The sequence below is a fragment of the Salvelinus fontinalis genome, chromosome 10, assembly GCF_029448725.1.
Source record: "Salvelinus fontinalis isolate EN_2023a chromosome 10, ASM2944872v1, whole genome shotgun sequence".
Classification (NCBI taxonomy): Eukaryota; Metazoa; Chordata; class Actinopteri; order Salmoniformes; family Salmonidae; genus Salvelinus; species Salvelinus fontinalis.
Window position 1 is genome coordinate 20,063,106 of NC_074674.1, and position 7,276 is coordinate 20,070,381.

The 7,276-nt window shown below is 46.0% G+C and overlaps 1 long non-coding RNA gene across 2 annotated transcripts; it reads left to right on the forward strand.

Annotated features, from left to right (window-relative positions):
* The first annotated feature begins 3,313 nt into the window (after positions 1 to 3,313).
* Positions 3,314 to 6,444, forward strand: LOC129863221 (uncharacterized). 2 transcript variants are annotated; one of them, XR_008760947.1, is made up of 3 exons: positions 3,314 to 3,648; positions 5,282 to 5,541; positions 5,658 to 6,444. It is a non-coding gene; the product is annotated as an uncharacterized LOC129863221 (long non-coding RNA). The 2 variants fall into 2 exon arrangements; XR_008760946.1 differs by lacking the exon at positions 3,314 to 3,648 and adding an exon at positions 3,670 to 4,031.
* The last annotated feature ends 832 nt before the right edge of the window (positions 6,445 to 7,276 follow it).

The following is a 7,276-nucleotide window of genomic DNA, read 5'->3' on the forward strand; positions in this document are numbered from 1 at the left end:
GTTTATAATTTTAAAAGGCTAATTGATCATTAGAAAACCCTTTTGTAATTATGTTAGCACAGCTGAAAACGGTTGTCCTGATTAGAGAAGCAATAAAACTGGTCTTCTTTAGACTAGTTGAGTATCTGGAGCATCAGCATTTGTGGGTTCGATTACAGGCTCAAAATGGCCAGAAACTTTCTTCTGAAAGACTTTCTTCTGAAATTCATTAGTCTATTCTTGTTCTAAGAAATGAAGGCTATTCCATGTGAGAAATTGCCAAGAAACTAAAGATCTCGTACAACGCGGTGTCCTACTCCCTTCACAGAACAGCGCAAACTGGCTCTAACCAGAATAGAAAGAGGATTGGGAGGCCCCGGTGCACAACTGAGCAAGAGGACAAGTACATTAGAGTGTCTAGTTTGAAAAACAGACTCCTCACAAGTCCTAAACTAGCAGCTTCGTTAAATAGTACCCGAAAAACACCAGTCTCAACGTCAACAGTGAAGAGGCGACTCCGGGAGGCTGGCCTTCTAGGTAGAGTTGCAAATAAAGAGCCATATCTCAGACTGGCCAATAAAAATAAAAGATTAAGATGGGCAAAAGAACACAGACACTGGACAGAGGAAGTCTCTATATTTATGTATTCATAAATATATAAAAAAATACATGAAACAGAAAACAAACAGCAAACGTTGTTTCCAACTTGACCGCCGTTTATCTCCTCCACACTTTTCCTTTGTTCCCATTGATTTGTCCTCTTGGCCCCTCTCTCTGCTTTGCCGGTAGTGGGTGAATGAGTGCGCGTGTGTACATGAGAATGCGTAAGTGTCAGGGCCTTAGCTTCTCTCCCTGCTTGGCCAGTGGTGTATCTGCTCCAGCTTCTTCACACAGATCTGTACAGAATTATCCTCATTAAACTGGATCCATCCACATTAAACATATTGATCTGCCCTGCACCGTCTCCCAGCTCAAGACTTCCTCCTCCACCTCTCTCTCTGTCTCGCTCTGTGAAGTTAAGAGCCCACCTCACCTCTGCTCTGTGAAGTTAAGAGCCCACCTCACCTCCGCTCTGTGAAGTTAAGAGCCCACCTCACCTCCGCTCTGTGATGTTAAAAGCCCACCTCACCTCCGCTCTGTGAAGTTAAGAGCCCACCTCACCTCCGCTCTGTGAAGTTAAGAGCCCACCTCACCTCCGCTCTGTGAAGTTAAGAGCCAACCTCACCTCCGCTCTGTGAAGTTAAGAGCCCACCTCACCTCCGCTCTGTGATGTTAAAAGCCCACCTCACCTCCGCTCTGTGAAGTTAAGAGCCCACCTCACCTCCGCTCTGTGAAGTTAAGAGCCCACCTCACCTCCGCTCTGTGAAGTTAAGAGCCCACCTCACCTCCGCTCTGTGAAGTTAAGAGCCCACCTCACCTCCTCTCTGTAAAGTTAAAAGCCCACCTCACCTCCGCTCTGTGAGTTAAAAGCCCACCTCACCTCCGCTCTATGAAGTTAAGAGCCCACCTCACCTCCGCTCTGTGAAGTTAAGAGCCCACCTCACCTCCGCTCTGTGAAGTTAAGAGCCAACCTCACCTCCGCTCTGTGAAGTTAAGAGCCCACCTCACCTCCGCTCTGTGATGTTAAAAGCCCACCTCACCTCCGCTCTGTGAAGTTAAGAGCCCACCTCACCTCCGCTCTGTGAAGTTAAGAGCCCACCTCACCTCCGCTCTGTGAAGTTAAGAGCCCACCTCACCTCCGCTCTGTGAAGTTAAGAGCCCACCTCACCTCCTCTCTGTAAAGTTAAAAGCCCACCTCACCTCCGCTCTGTGAGTTAAAAGCCCACCTCACCTCCGCTCTATGAAGTTAAGAGCCCGCCTCACCTACGCTAAGTGAAGTTAAGAGCCCACCTCACCTCCGCTCTGTGAAGTTAAGAGCCCACCTCACCTCCACTCTGTGAAGTTAAGAGCCCACCTCACCTCCGCTCTGTGAAGTTAAGAGCCCACCTCACCTCCGCTCTGTGAAGTTAAGAGCCCACCTCACCTCCGCTCTGTGAAGTTAAGAGCCCTTCTCACCTCCGCTCTGTGAGGTTAAGAGCCCACCTCACCTCCGCTCTGTGAAGTTACGAGCCCACCTCACCTCCGCTCTGTGAAGTTAAAAGCCCACCTCACCTCCGCTCTGTGAAGTTAAAAGCCCACCTCACCTCCACTCTGTGTTGTTTGCTCATTTTTATTCACTGTTCCCAAAATGCAATATCAATGCCCTCTACTCTGAACTGTGTGGTGCTAGCATCCCACAAGCTATAATTACGCACACACACACACACACACACACACACAAATTACCCTCCTTTCTGGTACAAATGTACTCAGATGCACAGGGGGGTGGGAGGCATGTTTTAGATTCCATTCAATTCCAGGAAAACATTTTAATCACAGACCTTTAATTGTGGTGATGAGTGTGATGACTGAACCAGAGGAGGGAAACACAGACCTGATTGTTGAGTGTGACAACCTCAGTCTCTCTTACAGGCAAACAAATGGTGAGGGTATGGCTGCGTCCCAAATGGCATCCTACTCCCTATATAGTGCACTACTTTTGACCAGAGCCCTGGTCCCTGCATTTGGGAAGCATCCTATGAGTGGCCCCTGCGACAGTCCTTCATCTGAATAACTGCTGTTATTCTAATGAAGCATAATTACAGCAGACACTGTTAATTAACAGGATCATCATGTGGGCACATTGTATCTGTTCATTAGCATTATCCACAGACAGACACAAATTAAACTCAATCAGCAACCCTTAGAAGGTGCTTAGTTTTCTCGGAAAACCAAGTCTTGGACAACCACAGAAACATTAACACAAACAAATTACTTTAACCTCTTTCGAGGACCAACACCTTGTGACCCCTACTCTCCCTCGTTATGTAGTTATAGAGAGAACGAGAGAGAAGAGAGAAAGCAGGGAAAAGAAAGAGAGAAACAGAAAGAGAGAGGGTGGGAGAGGGAGAGAGAGAGAAAGAGTAGTTAGTATCATTACATCATTAGCATCAGTCCCAGTCCCAGGCACAGGCGGTTGGGGAGAAAGGCTCGTGGTAACGGCTGGAGCGGAATGAGTGGAATGGTATCAAATACATCAAACACATAGCTTGACTTTATTCCATTTCTGCCGTTCCAGACATTATTAGGAGCTGTCCTCCCCTCAGCAGCCTCCACTGGTCCCAGAGCACCATCAGCCTATAGCCCAACGGCCGGCAGATGACGATATTGAGTCTTTTAACATTACCGTCCAACGGGAATGCACGCAGCTGGCTATAAACTTTGTACATTCAGGCTGCTAAGTCACCAATTTCCTCCTTAACTCGATTTAATGGTGAGAAGGCAGAAACAAACGGAACGCTAGTCCCGGATGTTGCGTATCACGCTCAGCCAATCAAGTGGCAGCATGTGGGGAGCAACGTGGGGCGCAACATCACGAAGTCTCATTAGCCACTCCAGCATGGTGATGGGAAATGTTTTGTAAAGAAAGTATGCACATTTTCCCTCTTTATTTCCATACCTTCTCACCATGAACTACTGTTAAGGAGGAAATCGATGCCTTTGCAGCCTGAATGGACAATGTTTTATGTATGAACCGGTCCACGGGGGATACGGGTGTGTACAGCCAGCTGCAAACATTCCCTTTTAACGGTAAGATGAAACGAATCAATATGGCCATCTGCCGGCCTTTAGGCTACATCAGCCTGCTAGCGGCAGTGCCAATTAGCCGTTAGCGCTGGCTAATCGCTAGATGGCTAAAGACGACCACAACAGCTGTGTGTGTGTGTGTGTGTGTGTGTGTGTGTTCGTGCATGTGAATGTGCGTGCATGCATACGTGTGTGTGCAACACGGAGTGTGTTAGTGTATCCCAGCTTATTGTCACGTATGAATGATTGTATATAATGTTTTATCATTAATATATTATGCTCTGAAGTTGTGAAGTAGTTGAGTTGACGAAGCAGTTTAATGTAGTTTAATGCACACGCACACACACACGTCTGGAAACCAGGAGGGGAACAGAGATTGGAAAGAGGTGAGGCGGCATGATGGAAATATATTGTCATTTAAGTGTTGCAGAGACAGTTTGCCTGTGTGTTTTTCTGTGTATAGAGAGGCAGTGTTAGAGAGGGTTAGTGACTCAGTGAGGGCTACCGAGTGGTTGTTATGTGGAATGAGGAGCCGAGGTTTGGCCTTGTTTAGATGCGCTGGCTGAGGCAGGCTGGCGTTTTCTGTCTCTGATTATTTCTGTTTCTCTCTCGCTCCTCTTGTGGACTGCCCTCTCACTCCCTCTTTATAAACGGGTAATTTGATAGCATGATATCATCCAAAATAGTATTATGATGTGATGTAATCTCCCAGTCTCCAACCTACAGCAGAGTACCTGTCCCTCCAGTGCAGCTCACCACATGAGTCTACAGCGCCCTCTACAGCATGGCTATGGCAACACACGTGTCACGTGTGCCCATGGCTCTTTTTAGTCCTTTTTCTTTCGCCCCTCGCATGCTTTATTTTGAATGTATTACAGTTTTAATCTGAATGCTGAAACACTAACGGTGATTCTTGAAGCACTATCTCTGATACCATTAACACTTGTCGCCAATGCGTTTACCAAGTGTGCCAAACTGAATGCACAGTCTCTGCTTTACACTCAGGTTGTCATTTTTAAAACTCACTTTTTGCAAAACTGCAAACACAACTCACTGCTTTACAGTCAGTTTGCAATTTAATAACACACTTCTAGCAAAACGGTAAACATTGGCCTCTACGTTGGTACGCTATTTCGCCACTTGCCTTTCCACATTGACACATGAAAACACTTTTAGATAATGAGTTCACTTACAAATCAGAGCTTGAGCACTATAAATAGGCCACAGGCAAACATTTGGTTTGGACAACAATGGAGGCCAATATTGGACAGAGAGTAAGAGAGTTGAGAACTAGAGGAGGATGAGGAAGAGATGAAGAAGGAAGAGGTGAAGTAGGACGGGGGTGAAGGAGAGGATGGGGAAGGGGAAGAGGAAGGGGAGTCAGGAACACAATAACTGATTAAATCAGAGCGACTCTGGTTGACCATGTTGTCAACCATGGGATGAGCATGAGGGAGGCTGGGCAACGGGTTCAACCAAATCTGAGCCGCTATACTGTTGCAGGTGTCATCCGGATATTTTGAAATGAGAACCGGTAAGTAACTGTAAATGCTGTAGTCTTACTGATACAGTAATATGTACTGTACGTTCACAATGAGAAGGATCTATCACTAAAACCATTCAAATGTTTTCACAGAACTGCAAGAAAACCAGTATCTGGTGGAAGAGGTCGACTGTTCACCCCAGAGCAGGAGACCCACATTGTAAATATGGTCATTGCAAATAACTGCATCAGACCCAGAGAACTGCAGGACCACATAATGGCAGATAACACCATATTCCAAAACGTCAACAGTCTCTCGGCACTGTCTCGTCTACTGAAACGCAATAGAATTAGGATGAAAAAGCAAAAGAAACTCAGACCGTGTAAAACAACTGAGATATGAATATGTGCAGGTAAGCTATACTATCCTATCATTGGTACTGGATCTGGAAGTGTCTGGTGCTACATCATATTGACTGATCCCTGTCTTTTCCTACTGTGCTACATTGTCTTGTCTTGTCTCTTTCAGAGAGTCATGGAGCTAGAAGCAGACGCAGTGCATCATGAGCTAATATATGTGGACGAGGCAGATTTCAACCTTGCAAAAAAAGGGGCCGTGGCAGAAATATAATCGAACACCGTGTCAACGTCCCGGGACAACGTGGTGGCAACATAACAATGTGTGCGGCTATTAGTCAAAACGGTGTCCTTCACCATCATGCAATCCTAGGCCCATACAACACACCCTTTCTGGACACCCTCCACAACAGATTAATCCCTAATGACCAGGGGCCAGAGCAGCCCAGGTACGTTATCATCTGGGACAATGTTAATTTCCACCGGGCTGCTGTGGTCCGCAATTGGTTCATAGGTCACCCACTTTTTATCGCACTCAATCTCCCCCCCATACTCTCTGTTCTCGAATCCCATTGAAGAATTCTTCTCTGCATGGCGTTGGAAGCTGTATGATCGCCAGCTCCACCAACCCATACCCTTTCTACAGGCAATGGAGGAGGCTTTTGCAAGACATGTATAATGTTTTGCTGGTTTGGTGTAAGGTTTTGTGGTTAGTGTGTAGAGTTTTGTAAAAATAGCCTATATTTTCAAAGATGGTGCCTAAGCAATCAGGAAAAAAAAAATACCCGCACACTGCTCTTGATAGTATCACTGCTCTTTAATAAGCTTTACGTATCAGCCTCACGGCTTATTAAAGAGCGGTGATACTTTCAAGAGCAGTGTGCAGGTTTCTTTTTTTCAAAATTTTATTCAACTGTTACCATGCACTTTCAAAAAAGAGATGTGCGAGGGCCTTTTGAATTTTGACTGTATTAAACTTAAATGTTTTCCTATCGTGTGTTTTGGTTTATTTCTTGTCTACTTGAGTGACTTTTCAGTGTTTGGCTCATTTTGTGAATGAGGGGGTTAATCAGGGACCTGAGCCCCCCCCCCCCCCCTCCCAACACCTGAGGAGCATTGGGGTTAATGAGCTGTCCCTGAACAAAGGCAGCTCTCAGACAATGTTCAGGAGATTCAAGCCACACCCCATTACATCTGGGGAGAGGAGAACTTCTCAGGATAGAGAGCCGAACTCAGAGTACCAATGGTTTCCAGTATGATGACGTTACTGATAAAGCTTTCTCCACCCTCTCCAGACGTGGCCTGCTACGACGAGACTGCGACTACCGCATTGGAACCCTGTGATGTCGAGGTGGCGAACGTTCCATCCCAAACAATTCTGGACTCTAGCGTGTATGTGGTGTGAGTGTGCACGGGCCTGTCCTTGTTCTTTGTTGCTTTACCCCTTTTTTTTCTTTCATAAATAATATTAAAAAGAACCATAAATTGACTGTCTGTTCGTGGTCCCGGAATTCTAATGAATTGGTTCACACCCCAGAGGACTAGATGTACCTACGTTAACTAGATATTGATTCCAAGACAGCCCCAGAACAAATGACATCTCATTTCATATCGCTGATATAAAAACCTGTTTTCATTCTCATAATCAGCACTATGAACACTTGCTGTTCTCTTATTCTCTCCCCCTCCTGAGAGGGTAACACAGCCTCAGATGGGTCGGGGGGAATACAAGAGGAAAACCTGCAAAAGGATACATTAGACTAGAAGAGATTCAAACTGACCTGATCTCGG